Here is a 25,599-nt window from a genome sequence, read left to right as displayed (position 1 = left end):
GCACCAGATGCAGTAGCAACTAGATGGAATAGCTGGTTTGCTGCTATTCAGTACCATGAATCAATATTATCCCAGCTTTGTTGAAAAAGAAATGGGGGTGTGTGACAACTCGGCACCACATTCATTGTGGGAACTTCAAAGAGTGCTGCCAGATGAAACCAATGTTTAATGCTGAAGATTGCATCATGCTTTATCAATGAAATGTGAATGCCAATCACTGACCTAATGGCTACATTTGAAACCCAGGGACCATGCACTCTCTTTGCTTTTGAGAAAATGGAAGAATTGCTCTTTTTCCTTGAGACACATACTCAGTTTTCAGAGGAAATCACTTAAAAGTTTTCAGGGCTGAAGAGGTCAACAATGTAACAACTGATCAAAGTAGCAAGTTGGTGTGTGTGTTTCTTTTGGCTGTTGACAATTCAACTGAAAAGCTGAAGTACATCCGTGATATTGAGAGTGGGCAGCCCGCAATTAAGTTCCTGAAATGCATAAGGATTTTCAACCCCAAAAGAGTTCCTGTGATGTCTCATGTCAAGAAGGATTATGCTTCAATTCCTGGCTTCAGTGACATTTCAGCAGAGGAGTTTGCATTGTATGCCAGGAAGGTGGCACCCAACACAATCCAGAGCACTCTAAAATCCATTGGTTTAGCCTTATTGATGCTTTATTTTATTTTATTTTATTTACTGTGCTCCTATTTTGATAAGCAGTATGAGAAAAGAACAATATAACTGCACAATAATTTTGTTACACATTGCACAGTACTTGAGATACCTCAAGGATTCAAAGCATTATATTGTTTAATTGGTTTTTTGTTTTGCACTTGGACTTTGAAAAGATATGAGCATCTAACTTCCTGGAGAAAAGTGATGAAAACTATAAAAACTCATCTCAATTTAACAAGTCCTTATTTAACAACTTTATTTAGTTTTAAAAATCACTCCAGTTGGGTCCCTGTTTTTTGTTCAAGAAATGATAAAGCATTACAGTAGATTCTGTGATAAAATGTGCTGTATGTGCTATATAAATACAAAATATGTGCATATATTTCCAAAGAAGATTCAAATGTTATATTTCATTTAATTTTTCATAATTTTGATTTTTTCCCCCTTGTATAATTCCCTGGGGTGTAAAAGGAGCAGTGAAAGTGCATTCTCCAGGCCTGCCTAGACGGGCTGCAAGAAAGCAACCAATCGGAGCACAGCAGGTTCAGACAAAAGGAGCTGCACAGGTTGAGCAGATTGGTTCCTGGTGGGGACCAGACAAATAAGTAAGGTGCTGCTTGCTGGAGCTCAAGGGAGAATCAGAAAATGGGTTCTGGTGACACTGGCATTCCATGAAGAAGAACTTCAGCACTGAGGTAAGGGTGAAGAGGAAAGGGTTACGTGAGAAGTGACCCAGGGAATAGCAGCAGCAACTGAAATTCTGCAGCTGATTAGCCTTAATGTACCAAATGGGAATAAAAAGTAAACATTTGAACTTTGAGGTAATGTAACAATATTTCCACAGCACATAATATAGGCAAACATTTTCTCTGTGCTAAATAATTCCTCTCAGTGGGCTATAAGGCATGGTTAGCGTACCATTTCTTTGCTGATTTCCATTTGTCTCTCAACTACTCCCACGCTAGGAGTTTCATTTTCTCCTTGCAGTTTGCAAGACAACTGAAAACATGATAGCTAAGAAACATGCCCAGAAGGGAGCAACATTACCTCCTCTCTTGCTCGTCAGCCCAAGGTCCTACTGCTGTACTCATATGTTCCATACTTTTCTGTATGAAATTTAACCCATCCCCAAAAAGCCCTATAGTTTTCAGCACCCACCAGTCCTACAACTTTTACAATTCTTTCACCTGCGGTGAGTTAGAAAAAGAAGCCTTTTCTGGATCTGTCTGGGTATACGTTGTTTTCAGACAACATGACTATAAAATGTAACAGCTTTGTAATAAATCATTCCTTAAGATTAAGTTTCAAGTCTATCAAATGCTAACCTTTTACAAAAAATGTTTGCAGTTCCTATTTCTATTCTGGCTTCACAAGCACCTACCCATGCAGCCAACGTGTAAGCCTCATGCTCACACTGAGGCAGTTACTAGTAGTCATCAAGACTACTCATTATCTGTGCCCATTGTCTTCACTGGGACTACTTGTGTGAATATGGGCACATCTATGTGAGTAAGGATTCATAGTCGGGGCCACAGACTTCTAATCTGAGGAAAGGTATAAAATTAAATCAGATACATCCCATCGTTCTTAAATGGGTGGAGAAAGGATGAGGAAGAGGAAAAATAAAAACTGCCTCTTATTTTGTTGAGGTGAAAAGTAATATTCAAGTTGCAACTTCAAAAACACCTAGTAGTGAGTTTGGATAAACACCTCAATGTTTTGATGTCTCTAGGGTCTGAGAAACCAGGAATTTTTGAATGCTGGTGTAACAGCCTTCATCTTGATCCTCGGCACTTCCAGGAACATAAGTCCACGTAGCAAACTAAAGGACAGAACAATGGAAAAAATGGCACAAAGGAAAACTGAACTTCTGAAATCTAAAATAAGTGATTCTTGTTTTACTCGGAAGTTCTTAATTTAATTAGTCAGTTTCCCAAAACAAAAGTTTTCTTTAACCAAGAATTCCATACCAGAAGTCAAAGAGTATGTTTGCAACATGAGACAAGGAGTAAAAAATCCACTCTCTAATGTTTGACTTTATCCACCCATGCTTTGCAGTTTCACAGTTACTACTTTTACAAGCTAGTTTTCACTGAGACGATAGGCAACACTATTTATCTAAACATACCTTGGGAGAACTATTACTAATACTGATAACATTGTAATGTTTGGGATCTCTCTCCCAGTACCTCCCATTTAAATATTAAAAAGACAACTAGCAACCTTATATTCATGCCAATAGTAAGATATAAATAAACCCAAAAGATAAGCATTCTGATTCTTTTCCCACTGATATACATTATAAAATGTGTATAAGTATCAAGTGGACTAGGTTCCAGTCCCAAATTTTGGGAGCTGTGCTGAAAATAATAATGGTCTAAACCTACATGTATACATAGACACCACAACTCAGTCTTACTTTAACTTGCATTACAGTGCCCTCAAGTTTCCTGATTTCTCTGTACAGTTACTATTATGACGTTGATGGATGCACATCTATAGAATGTTTCGATTTAAGTGACATTTCATCCATCCAAATTGGATCCGAACTACAGAAACAGTAATTAGCTGCCCACAGGTAGCAACGGTTGGTCCTTATGTAGTGCTTTTTATTTCCAGATCTCAAAGCACTTTATTAAAGATGGTAAGTGTCATTTGCATCTGTTGTTATGGCAGATGCTTTGAGTTGGTGTGTCCTGGTTTGTGGGGCACTTGCTTCTGATGATGAGCTTGGTGAGTTTGGGAGGGGGGGGTTGTTTGAAGTCCAGAAGAGGAGTTTCACCAACAGAAGTGGGTCCAATTAAAGATATTACCTCACCCACCTTGCATCTCTAATATCCTGGGACCAACACGGCTTCAGGAACATTGCAAACAAGAAATTTTTGGCAGACCTGGGGATTCATTCCTCAGGTGTGCCACATTGGCTGCATGGGTAGGTGCTTGTGAAGCCAGAATAGAAATAGGAACTGCAAGCATTTTTTGTAAAAGGTTAGCATTTGCAGACTTGAAACTTCCAAATGCATCTGACGAAGTGAGCTGTAGCTCACGAAAGCTTATGATCAAATAAATTTGTTAGTCTCTAAGATGCCACAAGTACTCCTTTTCTTTTTGCAAATACAGACTAACACGGCTGCTACTCTGAAACCTGTCATATATAAAATGTATATCGATCAGATCCTACCTTTTAAAACACAAGCCTTGGTATAATGTTGGAGTGTTTATACCTACATTTTATAATCTAGTCAATATAACTTGGAATGGATACATGTTCCCTGTTTGATAAATACAGTCATTAGAATTAATTAGAGCACTGGCCTGGCACACCTGAGGAATGAATCCCCAGGTCTGCCAAAGATTTCTTGTTTGCAATGTTCCTGAAGCCGTGTTGGTCCCAGGATATTAGAGATGCAAGGTGGGTGAGTAATATCTTTAACTGGACCCACTTCTGTTGGTGAAACTCCTCTTCTGGACTTCAAACAACCCCCCCTCCCAAACTCACCAAGCTCATCATCAGAAGCAAGTGCCCCACAAACCAGGACACACCAACTCAAAGCATCTGCCATAACAACAGATGCAAACTTGCAGACAAATCTCTGCTACCATCATGACAAGTAACCCACACAACACACCTTTCACTAGGCATGGGTCCTGCCAATGCCTATCACAGTATGTATTGTCTCTCATCCAGTGCACTAACTGCCCCAATAACAGTTATATGCATGAAACCAGACAGTTAATGTGCTCTCAGATGAACTGACACAGAAAAATGATAAAAGACAAACACCATATCACTGGTGGGCAAATGCTTTTCACAAAGTGATTGCTACAACCTCTCAGATCTCGTCCTTCAAGGAAACCTGCACAACACCTTCAAAACACCAGCCTGGGAGCTTAAATTCATAACTGTGATAGACACTAAAAATCATGGGCTTTGCATTTAATGGCTCATTACAAAAATCTGTAATCCACTAACCCTCCTTTGTCCTAATACTGCAGAGGTGTTAACTTCTCACTTCGCCTTAAATGGTCTCTTGCAACATGTTAACTCCTTATGCTCAACTGTTTCTTCCACTTTGTATTTAGCTGTGACACTCTGAGTACCTTTATCCAGAGCTGAAGAAGAGCTCTGCGCAACTCAAAAGCTTGTGCCTTTCACCAACAGATTGTCCAATAAAAGATATTACCTCACCCACCTTCTTGTGACAGCTTAGGACAATCACATAAGACCTGATTTTAAAGGCAGTTCAACACCCACAACAAGTGCCAGATTTTTCAGAGGGCTGAGCACCAGTTTAGGGACTTAAGTATTCAGATTTTCACTACATATCAACACAGTAGGGCCTGAACTATTTTGAAAGCTGACACAGACAGCTGCAGCGGCACAGGAGCTAGCAAACAGAGCTCTAAACAGGGGAGTTTGAGTGGGAGTTTGGATTGTGGTGCTTGTTTGGGGTTTGCTTTTGCTGGGGGGTGGTCTTTTTGGTGTGGCTTGTGTTTCCCAGATGAACAGGATTTAGGTGGGAAGGAGATGACAGATACAGAGGCAGCTGTGGGAGTGACTCCTGTAGTGGAAGACACATTGAGGATGACTGGATGTGGAAGCTGTGGTATGTACATGATCCTGGAGGGGGGAACCGGTAAGAGTTTTTTCTGCATGAAATGTCATCTGATAGAGCTGATGGAGGAAAAGATCCGAGGTTTGGAGATGCAGGTGGAAAGTCTGGTTGAGTTTAGGAAGGGGTTTGAGCAGATGATGGAGCAAAGATATGAGGTATCTGAAGGGAAAAGCTCAGACTCCCAGATGGAAGCAGGGCTGGGGAATTTTGAGGGGAGACTGGGTGAGGAAAGTGGTCAGTGGAAACATGTGACTAAAAGAACCAGGCAGAGGAAAAGACGGGCTAGTGAAGGAGAAATAGAGCTTAGGAATAGGTTTGCAGAGTTGGAAAATGAAGAAGGGGCTCAGCAGGTACTTGTTGAAGGTGGAAGGGTAAGGAAGAAGAGAAGAGAGGCTAGTCCTATAGGAAAAGCGGAAGAGTCAAGGGAGACTACACCAAATATGAGCCCCAGGAGGATACAGGATGGGTTGAAGAAGAGTATAAGGGAAAATAGGAATGGAAAGAACTTGCAGCCAGAGGGAACAGGGGAGAGACTGGAGAATAGCACTGTCACCAGGAAAAGGCAGGTCTACGTGATCGGGGACTCTTTATTGAGAAGAATAGACAGGCCTGTAACTAGAGCTGATCCAGAGAATAGAAGGGTGTTCTGTCTTCCGGGTGCTAAGATACGGGATGTAGACCTGAGGTTGAAAAGGATCCTCAAGGGAGCGGGAAAGAATCCCCTAATTATCCTTCATGTGGGAACAAATGATACGGCTAGATTCTCGCTGGAAAGTATTAAGGGAGACTATGCTAGGCTGGGGAAGACGCTTAAGGAAATCGAGGCTCAGGTGATCTTTAACGGGATCCTTCCTGTTCCTAGAGAAGGGCAACAAAGGTGTGACAAGATTATGACTGTCAACAGATGGCTTAGGCAGTAGTGCTATAAGGAGGGCTTTGGGATATATGGCCACTGGGAGGCATTCACGGACAGAGGACAGTTCTCTCGGGATGGACTTCATCTGAGTAGGGAAGGAAATAGACTTCTAGGATTGAGGCTGGCATAACTGATAAAGAGAGCTTTAAACTAGGAATTAGGGGAGATGGATGGGAGATGTCCAGAAAATCTCCACGACAGATTTTAGCATTGAGAGGGAAGAAGACAAAGTAAGAAAGGATACAGCCATGGGTAGGAGAATGTATATAAGGAGCGAAGGCAGTGTGGATAACAGTCTAATAGGTTATACTGGCTGTAGAATGACTGTGCCTAATAGGGTACAAAATGTGAGCGAGGCCAAACAGCAAAAATAAGATGTTTATACACCAATGCGAGGAGCCTAGGTAACAAAATGGAGAAACTAGAGCTACTGGTGCAGGAAGTGAAACCAGATATTGTAGGGATAACAGAAACATGGTGGAATAGTAGTCATGACTGGACTACAGGTATTGAAGGGTACGTGCTGTTTAGGAAAGACAGAAACAAAGGTAAAGGGGGTGGAGTAGCATTGTATATCAATGATGAGGTAGAATGTAAAGAAATAAGAAGTGATGCAATGGATAAGACAGAGTCCATCTGGGCAAAAATTACATTGGGGAAGAAAACTAGTAAAGCCTCTCCTACGATAGTGCTTGGGGTGTGCTATAGACCTCCGGGATCTAATTTGGATATGGATAGAGCCCTTTTTAATGTCTTTAATAAAGTAAATACTAATGGAAACTGCGTGATCCGGGGGGACTTTAACTTCCCAGATATAGACTGGAGGACCAGTGCTAGTAATAATAATAGGGCTCAGATTTTCCTAGATGCGATAGCTGATGGATTCCTTCATCAAGTAGTTGCTGAACCGACTAGAGGGGATGCCATTTTAGATTTAATTTTGGTGAGTAGCGAGGACCTCATAGAAGAAATGGTTGTAGGGGACAATCTTGGCTCAAGTGATCATGAGTTAATTAAGTACAAACTAAATGGAAGGATTAACAAAAATAAATCTGCAACTAGGGTTTTTGATTTCAAAAGGGCTGACTTTCAAAAATTAAGGAAATTAGTTAGGGAAGTGGATTGGAATGAAGAATTTATGGATCTAAAGATAGAGGAGGCCTGGGAGTACTTTAAATCAAAACTGCAGAAGCTATCGGAAGCCTGTATCCCAAGAAAGGGGAAAAAATTCATAGGAAGGAGTTGTAGACCAAGCTGGATGAGCAAGCATCTTAGAGAGGTGATTAAGAAGAAGCAGAAAGCATACAGGGAGTGGAAGATGGGAGGGATCAGCAAGGAAAGCTACCTTATTGAGGTCAGAACATGTAGGGATAAAGTGAGACAGGCTAAAAGTTGAGTAGAGTTGGACCTTGCAAAGGGAATTAAAACCAATAGTAAAAGGTTCTATAGCCATATAAATAAGAAGAAAACTAAGAAAGAAGAAGTGGGGCCACTTAACACTGAGGATGGAGTGGAGGTTAAAGATAATCTAGGCATGGCCCAATATCTTAAAAAATACTTTGCCTCAGTCTTTAATAAGGCCAAAGAGGATCTTAGGGATAATGGTAGCATGACAAATGGGAATGAGGATAGAGAGGTAGATATTACCATATCTGAGGTAGAAGCAAAACTGAAACAGCTTAATGGGACTAAATCGGGGGGCCCAGATAATCTTCATCCAAGAATATTAAAGGAATTGGCACCTAAAATTGCAAGCCCATTAGCAAGAATTTTTAATGAATCTGTAAACTCAGGAGTAGTACCGAATGATTGGAGAATTGCTAATATAGTTCCTATTTTTAAGAAAGGAAACAAAAGTGATCCAGGTAACTACAGGCCAGTTAGTTTGACATCTGTAGTATGCAAGGTCCTGGAAAAAATTTTGAAGGAGAAATTAGTTAAGGACATTGAAGTCAATGGTAAATGGGACAAAATACAATATGGTTTTACAAAAGGTAGATCGTGCCAAACCAACCTAATCTCCTTTTTTGAAAAGGTAACAGATTTTTTAGATAAAGGAAATGCAGTGGATCTAATTTACCTAGATTTCAGTAAGGCATTTGATACCGTGCCACATGGGGAATTATTAGTTAAATTGGAGAAGATGGGGATCAATATGAACATCAAAAGGTGGATAAGGAATTGGTTAAAGGGGAGATTACAACGGGTCCTACTGAAAGGTGAACTGTCAGGTTGGAGGGAGGTTACCAGTGGAGTTCCTCAGGGATCGGTTTTGGGACCAATCTTATTTAATCTTTTTATTACTGACCTTGCCACAAAAAGTGGGAGTGTGCTAATAAAGTTTGCAGATGATACAAAGCTGGGAGGTATTGCCAATTCGGAGAAGGATCGGGATATTATACAGGAGGATCTGGATGACCTTGTAAACTGGAGTAATAGTAATAGGATGAAATTTAATAGTGAGAAGTGTAAGGTTATGCATTTAGGGATTAATAACAAGAATTTTAGTTATAAGTTGGGGACGCATCAATTAGAAGTAACAGAAGAGGAGAAGGACCTTGGAGTATTGGTTGATCATAGGATGACTATGAGCTGCCAATGTGATATGGCTGTGAAAAAAGCTAATGCGGTTTTGGGATGCATCAGGAGAGGCATTTCCAGTAGGGATAAGGAGATTTTAGTACCGTTATACAAGGCACTGGTGAGACCTCACCTGGAATACTGTGTGCAGTTCTGGTTTCCCATGTTTAAAAAGGATGAATTCAAACTGGAGCAGGTACAGAGAAGGGCTACTAGGATGATCCGAGGAATGGAAAACTTGTCTTATGAAAGGAGACTTAAGGAGCTTGCCTTGTTTAGCCTAACTAAAAGAAGGTTGAGGGGATGAAGTGAGCTGTAGCTCACGAAAGCTTATACTCAAATAAATTTATTAGTCTCTAAGGTGCCACAAGTACTCCTTTTCTTAGTGGACACATACTGGGCTTTTTCTCCTGCCCCCTCCTACTCTGCAAGCAACTAAGACACTGAGAAGAAGACAAGATCTTCTCCAGCAGAGGAGATTGGCCCAGGTTTAAGGAGCCAACCTGGATATTAAGAACTGCAATATCCAGTGGGGTGAGAGAAACTGCTTTATTTAGATGTTGCCCAGTCTAATACGGTTGAGAGTTTAGACTGTGTGCTTATATTTTATTTTGATAACTAACTCTGACTTTTTGCCTATTGCTTAGTATCACTTAAAATCTATCTTTTATCTTCAATAAATGTGTTTAATTGTTTATCTTAACCAGTGAGTTTGTATGAAGTGTGTGGCAAATCTCCTCATGTTACAAAGGCCAGTGTATATCCACTTTCCATTCTTGAATTGGTGAACCAATTAATAAATCTGCACTGCAAGATGAGCAGTGCAAGATGGTGTATTCCTGAGATACAGTGCTGGGAGCTGGGGGGATTTGGCTCTGGTGCCTTTCTCTATGTGATTAATGAGTGACTGTCAAGGCTGATTCCCCACTCTGGCACTTTGAGTACAGAAGGTTGGGGCCTGCAAGGATTTTAAAAATAAATACTGGCCACTCCAGGCTTGTATTAAATTCCCAAGGTTACAGCTTTTCTCTGACCTTGGCTTGGTAAACATGCCACCACCCAAATGCAAACCCCTTGGAACCCATGAAGACGCACTTGGGAATTCCTTCCTGTGAGGTACCATCAAGTCCTTTTGCCCCTCTCCTCCCCCCGCCCACCAGGGAAGAGCTGAAAAGAAAACAAAGGAAATTATCTGTTGCCCCCAACTAATTAAATAACATATGCACAAATCTCTTAGGACCCAAAAACCCAATCCTGTTCTTAAAAGGGATAAATTTTATTAAAAACAAAAAGAAAGAAAATACATCTGGAACTTAGGCTTTTGCTAGATTTTAAAAGAGCAATTTCAAAAACTAAGCACCCAAAATAGCTTTCTTGGGGGGTTCAACTTAAAGGTTACAAGCAAACAAAAGCATCCGGGGTTAGCACAGAAGGGTCCACTAGCCATAAGAAATAAACAGAAATAAACCTAATCATGTCTTTCTAAACATTTCTGATCTACTTGCACATTTGGGGGTTCCAAATAAGTAGTTCTAGGTATGATCTGATGATCTATGATCACACCTAGCTTAAAGCTTCTCATAGCATAACTGCTCCCTATTCCCCTCTTTCCTGGAGAGCAACAAGAGAGACAAAGAGGAAGTTTTTTACCCATTTTAAAAAGTTCTAGCTTTCCCATTGGCCCTTTAGGTCAGGTGCCCACTCCCTTTCCTTTAGCTGGGGCACTTTGTTAACTCTTTACAGGTAAAGCAAGCAGAAAACGGCCACCAAGAGGGACTTTATAGGTAACTGGCTGGGTGTCCATAAAAGGGAGCTCCCCCCCCTTATTTATCACAGTGGCTCTGGTAGCATTCATGCAATATAGCTGAGTGTGGGGCTCCACGTGCGGTTGTGCTGAGTGACAACAGCACCAGGAGGGGTTTGCTGCTGGTCACTAGCAAGGCATTGTGAGAGACAGCCCAGGCTGGAGAGAATTGAGGGGCACAGTGGTCCCAAAGTCCCAGGCTGCACCCCAGGGGGATCACGTCACAAATACATCAACAATTAAGGTGCTCAGATACTATGGGCATGGGAACCATACAGGTACCCAGACACATTCAAACTACTTTTTGAGGTCAAATTTTGGGGATTTGTAACACCTGATAAAGAATCCAAGTTTTCCTCTGTGACAGGCATGGGCTATGCATGTACAAAAATCACTTTAATCTTAACAATGTGCACAAAAATCCAAAGGCAAGGTCAGTTTCAATAAGCATGACTTTTTACAAATTCAGGTATAATGCCAATGTTGGATAGGAGGCCATTAAGCTAAATAATATTTACTGATCCTGGGATTTTCAGAAGAGACTAAGGAAGTTAGGCATCTAAATCTCATTGGAAGTCAGCAGGATTTTAGCGCCCAGTTAAGGTCTCTTTGAAAATCGCCACTATAGACTGGGAATCCCCAGACATGCTCCATTAATCTGGACTTGGGCAATACTGTCCTTCTAAAGTGGCAGAGAAACTTCTGGAGCAGCTTAGATTGAAAATGTTGATTCTCTAACTCCTTTAACATTTCACTCAATAATTCCATCAAAAACATCCAGCCCTAGGAAAAAACACTTAAAAAATTAGCTTTACAATAAAAATAAGTGGATCACCAGAGCTATAGTAATGTGCTTCTATGCAGTCAGACAGCTTTCAGCTCTCACGCCTGCTAATAGTGTGTGATAGCTGAAAGTGGCTTATTGATGGGGATGCGGTATTAAAAGCTGCCTCCCTGCTGGCATTTTTTTAATTTCCAAAGTAATATTATTTTTACTGTTTTTTTCAATGGCTAGCATTTTATTCTTATAGCAGTGCAGGGTGAACATCAAAAAAGTTAACTTTGGTTGAGAAATAGCTCCCAAAAGTTAAGGGTTGGATAACTTGAATGCAAAACTGCTTCTGACAGGAAGTACAGATACATCCCCTGGCTGGCAGAGAAATAATTAATACCTTTCCCTTTACCCTGGGAAGGGCCAGAACAGTCTTGTCTTTACTTCAAAGACATCCAGAAGAAGGTAAGAAATCATTGTGTCAATAATTGCTGTGTAATGTTCTACTCAACTGAAGTAAGGATAGCAGAAACTGAGCCTTAGGCAGTAGCATTCATCCAGCAACACACTTCAAAAGGGTGAGGTAGTTAAATACAAAGCAACTTTGCTACATGTGCAGATTAAAAGGAGCAAGGAGCAAAGGAGATTTAAAAGGAGCAAAGCAGATTACTGAGGCTAATTTAGCAGTAAACTGAGTTGACCTACATGTGACATCATGTGTTGACTTTAATTCTTTGGTACACATCATACTACAAATTCAGTTTAAGAATGGCTTACTCTTTATTATTAGTTATTATTGCCATACAGCCTACAAGCCCTATTCACGGACCAGGACCTCATTGTGCTAGGTTCTGTACAAAACACAGAATAAAGAGCTTACAGTGTTTATTTTTCCTAAAAGTTATTTTCTTAGACCGTCTGGCTTACACAGAGGAGTAGTACACAGTACTACAAGATGGCATACATTTACCTAAGTATGTTAATTTGAACTTCTCTTGCCAGCCCATACTTTATGTATGAATGTGGCAATTTTTCTTTATGGCTGTGCTTTCAAAACCCTGCTAACTGTGCTGAGAACCAAAAAAGTATAATGTAGACTGTGATGGGTTCGGTCACAGAGATACCTTTGGGACTGTAGCCTGATGTGCTGAAGTTACCTCTGAGCCCATTTTCCCTGCCAGCTTCGGACTTCCACAACCCTGTCTTGTTAAGCCAAACATGATAGTCTGCTGCAGGGTCTGGTTCACACCCCCAAATCTGCAGACTTAACTGAAAACAGCTCAGCAGGTTACCTGTTTCCAGCACCCAGACACCCACTTCCCAATGGGATCCAAACCCCAGATAAATGGGGTTTTACTCTGTATAAAGCCTATACAGGATAAACTCATAAATTGTCTGCCCTCTATAACACTGATAGAGAGATATGCACAGCTGTTTGCTCCCCCAGGCATTAAACACTTACTCTGGGTTTATTAATAAACAAAAGTGATTTTATTAAGTATAAAAAGTAGGATTTAAATGGTTTCAAGTAATGACAGAACAAATTAAGTCACCAAGAAAAATAAAACAAAAGCACAAAAGTCTAAGCCTATTACATTAAGAAATTGATTACAGATAATATCTCACCCTCAGAGACATTCTAATAAGCTTCTTTCACAGACTGGTTTCAGAGTAGCAGCTGTGTTAGTCTGTATCCGTAAAAAGAAAAGGAGTACTTGTGGCACTTTATATAGCTATAGCTCACCTTTCCTGATCACTCTTGTTACAGTCTGTATGGTAACACCCATTGTTTCATGTTCTCTGTGTATATAAAAATCTCCCCACTATATTTTCCACTGTATGTATCCAATGAAGTGAGCTGTAGCTCACAAAAGCTTATGCTCTAATAAATTTGTTAGTCTCTAAAGTGCCACAAGTACTCCTTTTCTTTTCACAGACTGGACTCCTTCCTTGTCTGGGAGCAATCCTTTCCCCTGGTACAGCCATTGTGAGTTCCAGCAGACATCTCGGGTGGTAAGCAGGGGTTTTCTCATGAATGGCAGCCTCGTTTGTCCTGCTCCACCACCTTTTATAGCTTTGCACAAGTTGGGAAATTTTTGTCTGTGCTTGTCCCCACCCCCGCCTCATCAATGGAAAAGTACAAGGATTAAAACAGATTCCAGTGTCATGTGACATGGTCACAAGTCACTGTAAGACCCCCAGTCTTCACTCTTCCTGGATTGGCCCACACGTACACAGGAATGTTTTCAGGTAAATAAACCATTTACAACCAATTGTCCTAGTCAATGGGAGCCATCAAGATTCTAAACCGCCATTAATGCCCCACACTTTGCATAATTACAATAGGACCTCAAAGTTGTACTTCATATTTCTAGCTTCAGATACAAGAAAGATACATGCATACAAATAGGAAGAATATATTCAGTAGGTTATAACCTTTGTTATGATACCTTACAAGAGCCCTTTTGCATAAAGCATATTACAGCTACATCATATTCACACTCATAAGCACATTTCCATAAAACATATGGAGTGCAACATCACGTAGACATTAGAGGTAACTGTGGCTAATCGTTAGAACACTGGATTGGGTTTCAACCATGGTTCTGACATAGAATACTTCCTGTTTGACCTTTATTCATGGCATTATACATCTGTGCCTTAGGATGCTATTTTTATTTTACAGCCAGAAAAACTAATTCAGATGTGTGTTTTGATGCCAGTTTGACCCCTAACACTGATGAAGCAGTCTGATCCTTGAGAGAGAACTCTATAGAAGTGTTTTTATTTTCCTATACTGAGATCAAGATGACACTGATGTGACTTTGCAATACAATGTATATTTGTCCACAGAAAATAAGTGAAGCAATTTTATATTGATTTCCCAGGTGCAGGTCTGTCAGTTTTTTATATTTGTATCTGGATATTGGTCAGAGATCAAGTGTTTCAAGGAATGTTAGAAATGAATTCCCTCCTGCTCTGTTTAAGAAGCTACTAAGGGGAGGTAAGAGAGCCTGTTTTTCCCCCTCCGGGTGGACGAGTAGATGCAGAGATAACATTTTATTCCTATGTTGATTAGAATATGAATTCTGATATGGCACAGTAATGTTTGTATCTTTTTCACTCTAGTTGAGGAGATTTAATAGATTTGCTATGGACAATTGTATTTCTGAAAATCATATTTACCACGGTTCTGCTCTACAAATTCCCTGATTTTGAGACAGGGTCATTGTGCCACATGCATCTTTCATTAAATTTACTGTATGATGCCTATGGCCTTTCTTGAGAATAGGGCTTTCCCTACTATCCTCAACCAAAGATACCACTCCCAAATATGCTATTTTGAAATGTGCTTAGTGTCAGTTGTTTTCTTGGTCTGGGGAAACTACTTATAATAAACATTAAATACCTTTAGCCCTTTCTTTTCACAAAGAATATCCAAACTGTCTGATCTATGGACTTGTACATGAGTCCAAATTGTTTCACCTACCTTTTGTGTACCTACTTGATATATGTGAGGTATTTCCTTGAATGTGTCCTTGCATTGTACAACCTGAACTACAAAGATATCATTTCTATTCTCTGACCGTGTGACTGATTTCCATTCTCCTGTCTATAAAAGTTGTAAGAACTTAACATGGTGAATGATTGTACACCTTTGTATGATTTTTATTTTTGACACTTTCATTCTGAGAGATTTTTGTGAACAGAGCCAAGGGAATATTCACAGAAAATTTAGAAGTCAATACCATCATAAAATATTTGCTTTATTCAAATGAATGTTTGAATAATTTTAAAAAATATATTTTGTTGTATCTCATGGTACATGCAATACTTTCTTGGAGTATTTACCCAGCTCTTCGCCTCCTATAATTTTAAGACTTTGGGAGGTTAGTAACACTATATATAGTCTTGGCAGGATGCAATTTTTGTTTGTTTTATAATTTCAATGGATAATAACAATAGGTTCATCAATGGCTGCTTGCCAAGATGGTCAGGAATACAGCCCCATGCTCTAGGTGTCCCTAAAGCTCTGACTGCCAGAACTGGGACTGGGCAAGAGAGAATGGATAACTTGCTAACTGTCTTGTTCCGTTAATTCCCTCTGAAACATCTGGCACCGGCCACTATTGTAAGACGGGATACTAAGTTAGATGGATCATTGGTCTGACCCAATATGGCCATTCTTACATATTTTTAAGCATTTTTATTTTTATCTATTTAAATTTTCACAGTTGCAAGAAATTATGGGGATGTCCAACAATATTATTTAAGACAGACATTGAGATTCAAAGTTAAAGATTTAACCATTAAAACAGAAACTGTCAACATCACACAGCAAATTATACAAAGAAAATAACCTTAAATCAAACTGTAATAGGCTCTCAAGCAGTATTTTTTTCCTTTGCCTATCTGTAAATTTTAATTGTTAATGAAAATATTTATTCATAGGTTTGTATGTGCACAGTGAAAATCAATGTTTATCGAGATTTGCCAGTTAAAAATCTAACCATTCCAAGCATAGCTGTATAACTTGTAAAACAGCAGATTATACTCAAAGGCTGAATGTTAAGTGCTGGGTGGTCTATGTAAAACCAGTAAACAGTTTATGGATAGCATGACCCAGGCTGTCTTTACTCTAATTGACAAGTTTACTTAATTTAACTTCTGTATAAAACCCTCCTTCATTGACTCCTTAGGCTAGCCATTTTGTCTTCAGTATGATAATTTGAAGCCGCAATCAACTGTAACTCTTCAACTAGGTTTGACATTCTGGAGATCTTTATTGATTTTCTGATAAAGAGGGCAGCTCTTTCTGCCTCTTTCAATTAATCATTGTGTTTAGCACCAGATCCTCATATTCATTTTGTCTGTTGTCTGCATGTGAAATAAAACCACTGTCAGAAAACAGTAACTGCCTAAATAGAAAGAGCCATCTGATTCTCTTCCTGGGCATGGTGCTGCACAACTAGAAATCACTGTAATTAAAAGAAACAAAATTAATTTTAAAGGAATTACTGAGGAACCACAAAATAACATCAGAAAGACTCATAAGTTCTCACTGTGCACAAAACCTTATTCACATGCTCACCTTCCCTTTCTTCTCATGCTGTCATAAATCGGTAATAGGTATTTTATATTTCAGAGTAGCAGCCGTGTTACTCTGTATCCGCAAAAAGAATAGGAGTACTTATGGCACCTTAAAGACTAACAAATTTATTAGAGTATAAGCTTTCGTGGGCTACAGCCCACTTTATCGGATGCATAGAATGGAATTTATAGTAAGAAGATATATATATATATATACACACATACAGAGAAGGTGGAAGTTGCCATACAAACTGTAAGAGGCTAATTAATTAAGATGAGCTAGTATCAGCAGGAGAAAAAAACTTTTGTAGTGATAATCAAGATGGCCCATTTCAGACAGTTGACCAGAAGGTGTGAGGATAATTAACATAGGTAAATAGATTCAATATGTGTAATGACCCAACCACTCCCAGTCTCTAATAGCATAGTGGTGGCATAATTTAGCTCATCACCATGTAATATCCTGATAAGTCAGTGTGTAGTTACCATCATTTCCAATAAAGTTAACACAGTGTTATAGTGACATACAGGGCAATATTTTTTCTGAAAGAGCAAATACAGTTGCTAGATTAGTGGCCATTAGTACTGGGACATAGCAATCCTATTTGAGTTGAAATGAAGACTAGTCCAAACCATTCCTAATGCCAAGGACCTGACATTTTTCAGCAGTTTGTCTTTTTTTAAACCTAACTTCCTTTCCCTGACAGGCTGGAGGTTCAGCTGTATGGTTATGCCTACATCGCTTTTCCCGCTCCTTGTGAACTTCCAATACTTTAGAAGTCAAGATGACAGGAGTAGGCTAACCTCAGTATTTCTCACTTTTCTTCCTTCTCACATTCCTTCTAAAAGGCCCCCCTCCCACACCACCAACTCCCTGTTTTTAAAAATCTTGCGATTGCTTACAGCCCCTACTGGATTCCTACATGCAGTAAAAACAGAAATCTTTTGTGCTCTGAGGTGCATGGTATACTTGGGGGCATAATAACTCAGGCTGCATAGAAACAGGGCCAAGTTAGACAGCTGCTAGGAATACTGATTCCCCCCGCTCCAGAGACAGCTACCTGCATTTCCTCCTACCACCTCTAGAAGGGAGAAGTACGTGGTGTGACCTTGCCTCGGATCCTTGTTACCTGCAGAGGGGATGAAAGGGCTTGGCAGGTTATCTAAAGATCCCTGCTGCTGATTGGATAGATGTGAGGGCTTGCAAGAAAGAGTCAGCTTACTCTCCCCAGTTACCTGGGTTTGAGTCAAAACAAGTTAGGCAGCTCCCAAGGAAGACCTCCCCAGCCACACCCAGGTAAGGTCAGCAGGCTGCATAGCTCCCAACATACAGTTTAACACACCCTATCTGCCAAATAGCTCAGTTATTTCAAATCCCTGCTAGTCAGTAATTGAAGCAGGTGTAGTGGAGTTGAGTCCCTGTCACCAAATGTGTGGGGTAGATTTGTGCTTTACCTATAATGAAGGGTACGTAAACAACTCTACATAGTACAGGCACAGAGTAGTAGTATTCAGGCATTCTGAGCTACAGAAAAGTAAAGTGATTTGTCAAAAGGCTATACAGCCAGCCAGTAGAAAAATCAATAATTGTACCCAGATCTCTGATTGCCAGTTTCTTTCTCCAACCACTAGATCAGGCTGATATTAAAATAGCTTCCAAAATACAATACACATTTCACAGGAGCATAGTGTTCATCACACACTTTAAAAAGATGTCAAGGTAGCATAGGACAAAATCTTGCTCTCCACTCTATGGATACACAACTCCCATTCATGGGAATTATCCCAAGGCAGAATCTGGCTCCTCCATTTTACATCTGGGGAATGGATGTAAAATATAGTCTAAAGTATTATTACATCAATCTCAATAATCAATTATTATACAAGCCTAGCTGGTAGATAGTTTCAAGCTAACACAGAATTAGATTCTGCCACCCTTACTCCTAGCAAGTAATTTATTCCATAAATAAACCATATTGTTAGTGGAAGTATGTTGACAGTCATTGCGTACATCTGGGCAAAATTTTTTAGCCAAGATTTTTTGAGCAAAAAAATGCAGATTCAGAGAGACTGAAATTTTGCAAATTTATATTCATTTTACCTAATTGTTTCAGTAAAAAAATCCCAAAAGGATTCCAAAAAAATCTAAATGTTTATTTGGTTTTGAAAACATTGAAACATTGTAATTTTTTTTGTTAGAAACAATTTATAAAATGTCCTTTGCTTTTTTAAAAATTAAAAAACATTTTAAAATGCTCAAAATCAAAATGAAATGTTTCATTTCAGATCAAACAAAACATTTTGCTTGACCCACAACTTTTTTTTTTAATTGCCAAAAAAACCATTATTCATTCAACTCTACCAGAGAGTTAGAGAATCTGGCCCTGTGGAATTGTTGTTTATTTATAATGAACTGACTGCCATACCTGTAGGTTATGCAAACAGTTGGCACCCACTCTGTCACTAGAAATATCTGCCATATGGTCTAGCAATGAAGAATTATTTTACACAGATGGCAGTCAAAGAGATACTTGAGAACAGATCCATTGCTGCTGTATAAAGGTTCTAAAATAAAGGTTATATTCCATGTAAGGGGCCTTCTCAGCGAAATCACTTGGGAAATGATAGAGGAAGTGATACATTTATCATATTAATGACTGTATTACTCATGTGGAAAAGTTTATTTTTCAGGAAGACCTAAATAATTATAGGATCTTATGCTAATCATTGGATCACACAATAAAAATATGCTATACACAAGAGTATTTTTAGGTCCCTCCCTCACTTCTCTCAACCTCCATGTGCTGAGAGGAGCCTGCATTATTAGATCCTGGCTTAAGTGGATCCTGACTGAGGTATGGTGCATGAAGGCCTCATTTTCTGCAGTACAGAGCATTCCCAACTCACACTGGCTTCAGTGGCAGCTGCTCAATGCTCAGCACCTTTGAAAAATCAGGCCACTTAAATAAGTACCTCACATTATGTTGTCAAGTCTGAAGAGGTTGGTCTTCATTTTAACTGTATAAAAGTTGCATACGGATTTGATGATTCATTTTGTACAACTCTCAAACAATAAATCAAAACAGAGTGAGTAGCTAAGAATATTTTGAGCAAATCGAGGGATTTTTTTAAAAAGAAATTAATATTAAGGCTAGACCTTTGCGGATGGTAGAAATGTTCCATTTCAAGTAAAGTTTCTTTTAATAAAACTTACATCATATGGGAGCTGGTTTATTGGTTTAGTGACCGGTCTTAGGTTGAGCATGAAGCCAGAATTTGAGTCCTCTTACCTGCCCTAAGCTTGCTAGTAGCTTCTTCACAGGCATTCTTCACAGGCACAATACAGTTCTGAGGAAGGAACTGCCCAACTTATTCAAAACCAATCTTTCTGGCCAGTTAACATTAGATAGTCTCCAGGAAAGTGTATGTCCAAGTTTCCTGGGCCAGGAGACTGGTATATAGGCCAGAAAACTGAAAGCGCTCTAATGTCTTTAGAGATTACTCACAGAGCACAATATTGTAGAGTATTCAGTTTAATACAGTAAGCACACGGTAAAATTGGAATTTTGTTCATATGTACTTCTACTTAATGTGCCAAGTGCAACAGCTAAGATGTACCTTCAGGGATTCCCCCAATAGACCAGACTCTTCATGATGTACCATGGATTTTAATCAAACTTTAGATCATCAGTGGAATGATGCTGCACGTTGCCAAGACACATAGAAGACGACCAGCAAGTAAGAGGACAATCATGATCCCTTTCCTCATTTTTCCTCTTAGTTAATCAAATGGCAATCAACTGCAGATGTCAGATCACCTTAATCAATCGGTCCATCAACTCTCACAGAGAGAGCGCCGATCACAACATGTAATTCATGTTGTTCTAGCTAGACCTTCAGCCACCTTCTGGCCAGGCTGCAAGTGGCACTTAATACAAGTACTGTAGTGCAATCTCTTTATCATGGAAGTTCAACTTACAAATGTAGAATTATGCACAAAAAACTGCATTCAAAAAGAAAACAATGTCAAACTTTAGAGCCTACAAGTCCATGCAGTCCTACTTCTTGTTCCGCCAATAGCTCAAACAAGTTTGTTTACATGTGCAAGACACAATGCTGCGGGCTTCTTGTTTGCAATGTCACCTGAAAGTGAGAACAGGCATTCACATGGCACTGTTTTAGCAAGCATTGCAAGATATTTACATGCCAGATGAGCTAAAGATTCATGTCCCTTCATGCTTCAACCACCATTCCAGAGGACGTGCATCCACGTTGCTAATGGGTTCTGCTCAATAATGATCCAAAGCAGCGAAGACTGATGCATGTTCATTTTCATCTTCATCATATGAGTCAGATGCCACCAGCAGAAAGCTGATTTTCTTTTTTGGTGGTTCGGGTTCTGTAGTTTCTGCATTGGAGTGTTGCTTTTTTAAGACATCTGAAAGCATGCTCCACATCTCATCCCTCTCAGATTTTGGACGGCACTTCAGATTCTTAAACCTTGGGTCGAGTGCTGTAAGTATCTTTAGAAATCTCACAGTGGTACCTTCTTTGCATTTTGTCAAATCTACAGTGAAAGTGTTCTTAAAACAAACAACATGCTTAGCTGACATGCTGTCATGTAAATACCTTGCAATGCCGGCTACAAAAGTGCCATGGAAACGCCTGTTCTCACTTTCAGATGACACTGTAAATAAGAAGAGGGCAGCAGTATCTCCCATAAATGTAAACAAACTTGTCTGTCTTAGCGATTGGCTGAACAAATGAGACTGAGTGGACGTATAGGCTCTAAAGTTTTACATTGTTTTGTTTTTGAGTGCAGTTATGTAACAAAAAAATCTACATTTATAAGTTGCACTTTCATGATAAAGAGATTGCACTACAGTACTTGTATGAGATGAATTGAAAAATACTATTGCTTTTGTTTATCATTTTTACAGTATTATTTTTACACATTATTCAAATTTTCTTTCCGTAAAGGGAAAAATCCAAGACATAATCCACTCAAATTTACTTAGTGATATGTACCAAATACTGATGTTCCTTGCAAAGCTAAACACCCACTAAGGCTGATAGAAATGTTGCCCAAGGACATGATTGTATTCACACTGATTTCAATAGGAATTTTGTTATTGACATCAGTCAAAGCAGAATGAAGCCCTAAATCAGGACTGCAGAATTTGGTGCTGTATTTTTCCATCTCTACACTATCGGGACTATAGCAGCATAACTATGGTGTAATAGCTATGCCAGCATAATCCTGTAGTGTAGATGCAGCCTACAGTAACAGAAGGGAATTTTCTGTTGCTATATGAACTCCACCTTCCCAAGTGATGGTACCTAGGTCAAAATAAACATTCTTTCATTGAGCTATCTGCATGTACAACAGGGATTTGGTCAGCATAACTACAGTGCTCAGGGGGATAGTTTTTTACACCACGGAGTAATGTAGCTAAGTCAACATAAATTTTAAGTATAAACTGGGCCTTTCAAATTTTAGAGGATGGAGTGTGACACTGCAGATAGCCTTTACAATGCTACTGATATGACTGATTCAATATTGCTAACCCACAAGCATTCAAAAACCCTGACAATGGTGTTGTTCCATTACTAGAGGGAAATGGTAGAATTATCAATAATAACTCAGAAAAGGCAGAAGTGTCTAACAAATATTTCTGTTCTGTATTTAGGGAAAAAACATGATATTGTATCATCAGATGATGCTGCAAACTCTTTCCATTACACTAGGAGGTCGTTCTTTTCAAAACTCTTGGATGCAAGTTATCTGGAACTGCTAATTTTAAAATGTCTAAGTTTCGTAGCTGCTGTTTAAAATTCTCCAGAAATACTAGTGGAACGGAAAGAAGTTATCACCACCATCTGGTGACACTGTATCATCTGATGGGGGGTTTTGTTACCTCACCACCACCACCAAAGATAGAACAGAAATATTTGTTGGACACTTCTGCCTTTTCTGCATTTTTATTCATAATTCTACCATTTCCATCTAATAATGGACAAATACTATTGTCAGGATTCTTTTAGTTCCCATTGTATTTTAAAAACTCCTTGTTGTCCTTCTCTGCTAGCCATAAATTTCTCCTTGTACCCCTGGGCTTCCCTTATCAATTTTCTACAATTCCTAATTTCTGATTTATATTCATCACTGTCAACTTCCCCTTTCTTCCATTTATTGTAATTTTTTTTACAGGTGCCTTCACTTCCCTCTAAACCAGGTTAGTTTTTTAACCAGCAAAGCCTTATACCTCAGCTGAGAGATTGTGGCTTTTTAGACATCTAGTAAGGTATTCTTAAATGATTCCCAATTATCATTCACATTTTTCTAACTAAATTCTTCCTCCCAGATCATTTGGCTCATAATTGTTTTCAGCTTTGTGAAACTGACCCTATTAAAGCACCAAGTGTTTGTTTGTGTGTGTGTGTGTGTGTGTGTGTGTGTAACCAATCTGGACTTTCTTGACCATTATTAATGTGATCAAGTCATGATCACTTGTACCTAAGCAGCACTAATTTGTAGTTCTGTGATTAGTTCCTCTCAATCTGCCAGGACAAGGTCTAATATAGAAGGTCCCACTTTTTGAGATAGCAAATTGTCCTCCATAGTGTTTATAAATTCCAAAGATATATTTCTGCTAGCAGCATGAAACCTCTATCATATGTCACTCAAACTGAAGTCCCCCCATGATCACACAAATGTTTTCCCTTACACACGAATAGTTGTGTAAGGAGGTGGTCATCTTGTTCTCTAGTGTGATTTGGTGGCTTGTACAAGACACCAGTAAGTACCCCATCTTGTGCTTTATCTGTTAGGACATTGATTCATAAGCATTCAAGATCATTCTCTTCCAAGTTATCAGTGACTTGGAAACAGGTAATGCCATTTTTAATGGGGTCCAGTGGAATTGAGAGCATAATTAAGCCAGGACACTAGTAGTCTCTTTCATACTCCCGCTAAGGCTGCTTTCTACACTGACCAAAAGCTTGCTCAGTGGTGTCCATCATTCTGTAACTCGTTAGTGTGATATTGCCAGTTACCCTTACAGTATGTATCAGCAGAAACATATTGCAATAATTCCGCTCTAATTCAAAAAAACTGTGTTCTTCATAGAACTGACATTAAATCCATGTAGAATAAAGTTTGATTGCCAGCTCAGCAGCTGTAATAAGTGGATTACATCCATGCCTAGCAGGGTCTTAGACTAAGAGCTGAATAACTATAAAATCCATATATAACATAGCATGAGTTGCTGTATATCATTATGGCATTATCATATGAATGAGATGCTTTTATATCATGATGCAAGGGAAGATGCAAATTTGGGAAGATTGAAAAACCTGTTAGAATATGCAGTAAAGCAAGTCAGAAGCAATCATTTGCAAACATGGAAGCTGAGCTTTGCATCACTACAGAAAGAGACAGACAAAGTCCTACAACACTGTCTCCCACCCCATGCTCATAGAAAGAAATTTGGCACACACAGGCTTTCATGTAACATCAACAGGTATGAAAGTTCTCTCTTTCAGGAATTTAGTCAAAAAAAGTGTTACACTAATCAAAACAAATCTTGTGTACGTTTTTATAGAAACTATTTCCTGAGGTTTTCTGGGCTTAAAAGAATTCTCACCAATTCCATCAGTATAACTCCTCAGTGGCCAGACACTAATAAAAAGCAAATCCTCCCTTCAAGACTGAACATGCTCCACTTATAGAATTCGCAGTCCATGACAGTGAGGGTTAGTAGGGTGATGGAGGCATGTAATGGAATGCTAAACTATATTATACTGTTCAGTCACTGGGCAGGCACTGTGTGCATCATACCTTCCTTAACCTCACAATGGCCATTCCTGGCAGTGAATTAAATGATCTGTTGGAGACATCTCCGCTGTATCTCTCTGGGAAGGAAACTCTGTAGCCAGTTCATAACTGATACTGAAGCCTGACTTGCTAGTAGCAGGCCTGCAGCCTACTGTGTACAACGTGTATCTGAAGGGGCCATGTAAGTGATAAAGTAGAGGAACACTCCATTTCTTAGGCAGAATGTCTCCATTAAAAGTTTAATGGTTTTTAGTGCATAGGTTGCACAAAGCCAAGTTATTTTTACAATCTTTTGAGAAGTTCCTGATAATAGCACTCAAAATGAATGATAGTAACTTGTATATTTGGCTTTGCTTTTCTTGCCTGACATCAAGTCATATGGCCACGCCTCAGTTACTTGGCTGCTTTGCTGAGTTGGCCCTTGTCATAAATATAAAGGGAAGGGTAAACACCTTTAAAATCCCTCCTGGCCAGAGGAAAAACCCTTTCACCTGTAAAGGGTTAAGAAGCTAGGATAACCTCGCTGGCACTGACCAAAATGACCAATGAGGAGACAAGATATTTTAAAAGCTGTAGAGGGGGAGAAACTAAGGCTTTCTCTGTCTGTGTGATGCTTTTGCCGGGAACAGAACAGGTATGGAATCTTAGAACTTAGTAAGTAATCTAACTAAAAATGCATTAGATTCTGTTTTGTTTAAACGGCTGATAAAATAGCTATGCTGAATGGAATATAGATTACTGTTTTTGTGTCTTTTTATAACTTAAAGTTTTGCCTAGAGGGATTCTCTATGTTTTGAATCTGATTACCCTGTAAGGTATTTACCATCCTGATTTTACAGAGGTGATTCTTTTACTTTTTTCTTCAATTAAAATTCTTCTTTTAAGAACCTGATTGCTTTTTCGTTGTTCTTAAGATCCAAGGATTTGGATCTGTATTCAGATTCTATGCAAATTGGTGAGGATTTTTATCAAGTCTTCCCCAGGAAAGGGGGTGTAGGGTTTGGGGAGGATTTTTGGGGAAAGACATTTCCAAGCAGACTCTTTCCCTGTTATACATCTGTTAGACGCTTGGTGGTGGCATCAATAAAGTCCAAGGGCAAAAGGTAAAATAGTTTGTATCTTGGGGAAGTTTTCACCTAAGCTGGTAAAAATAAGCTTAGGGGGTTTTCATGCAGGTCCCCACATCTGTACTCTAGACTTCAGAGTGGGGATGGAACCTTGACAGCCCTCCAGCTAAATCAGGAGTCTACTCTTCTGAAGCCAACAAAAGTCTTCAACCAAATCCACTCAAGCAAATCAACAAAGTGAAATCCAA

Source organism: Dermochelys coriacea, chromosome 2, assembly GCF_009764565.3.
Source record: "Dermochelys coriacea isolate rDerCor1 chromosome 2, rDerCor1.pri.v4, whole genome shotgun sequence".
Lineage (NCBI taxonomy): Eukaryota > Metazoa > Chordata > Testudines > Dermochelyidae > Dermochelys > Dermochelys coriacea.
Note: the sequence above shows the minus strand (reverse complement) of the source record.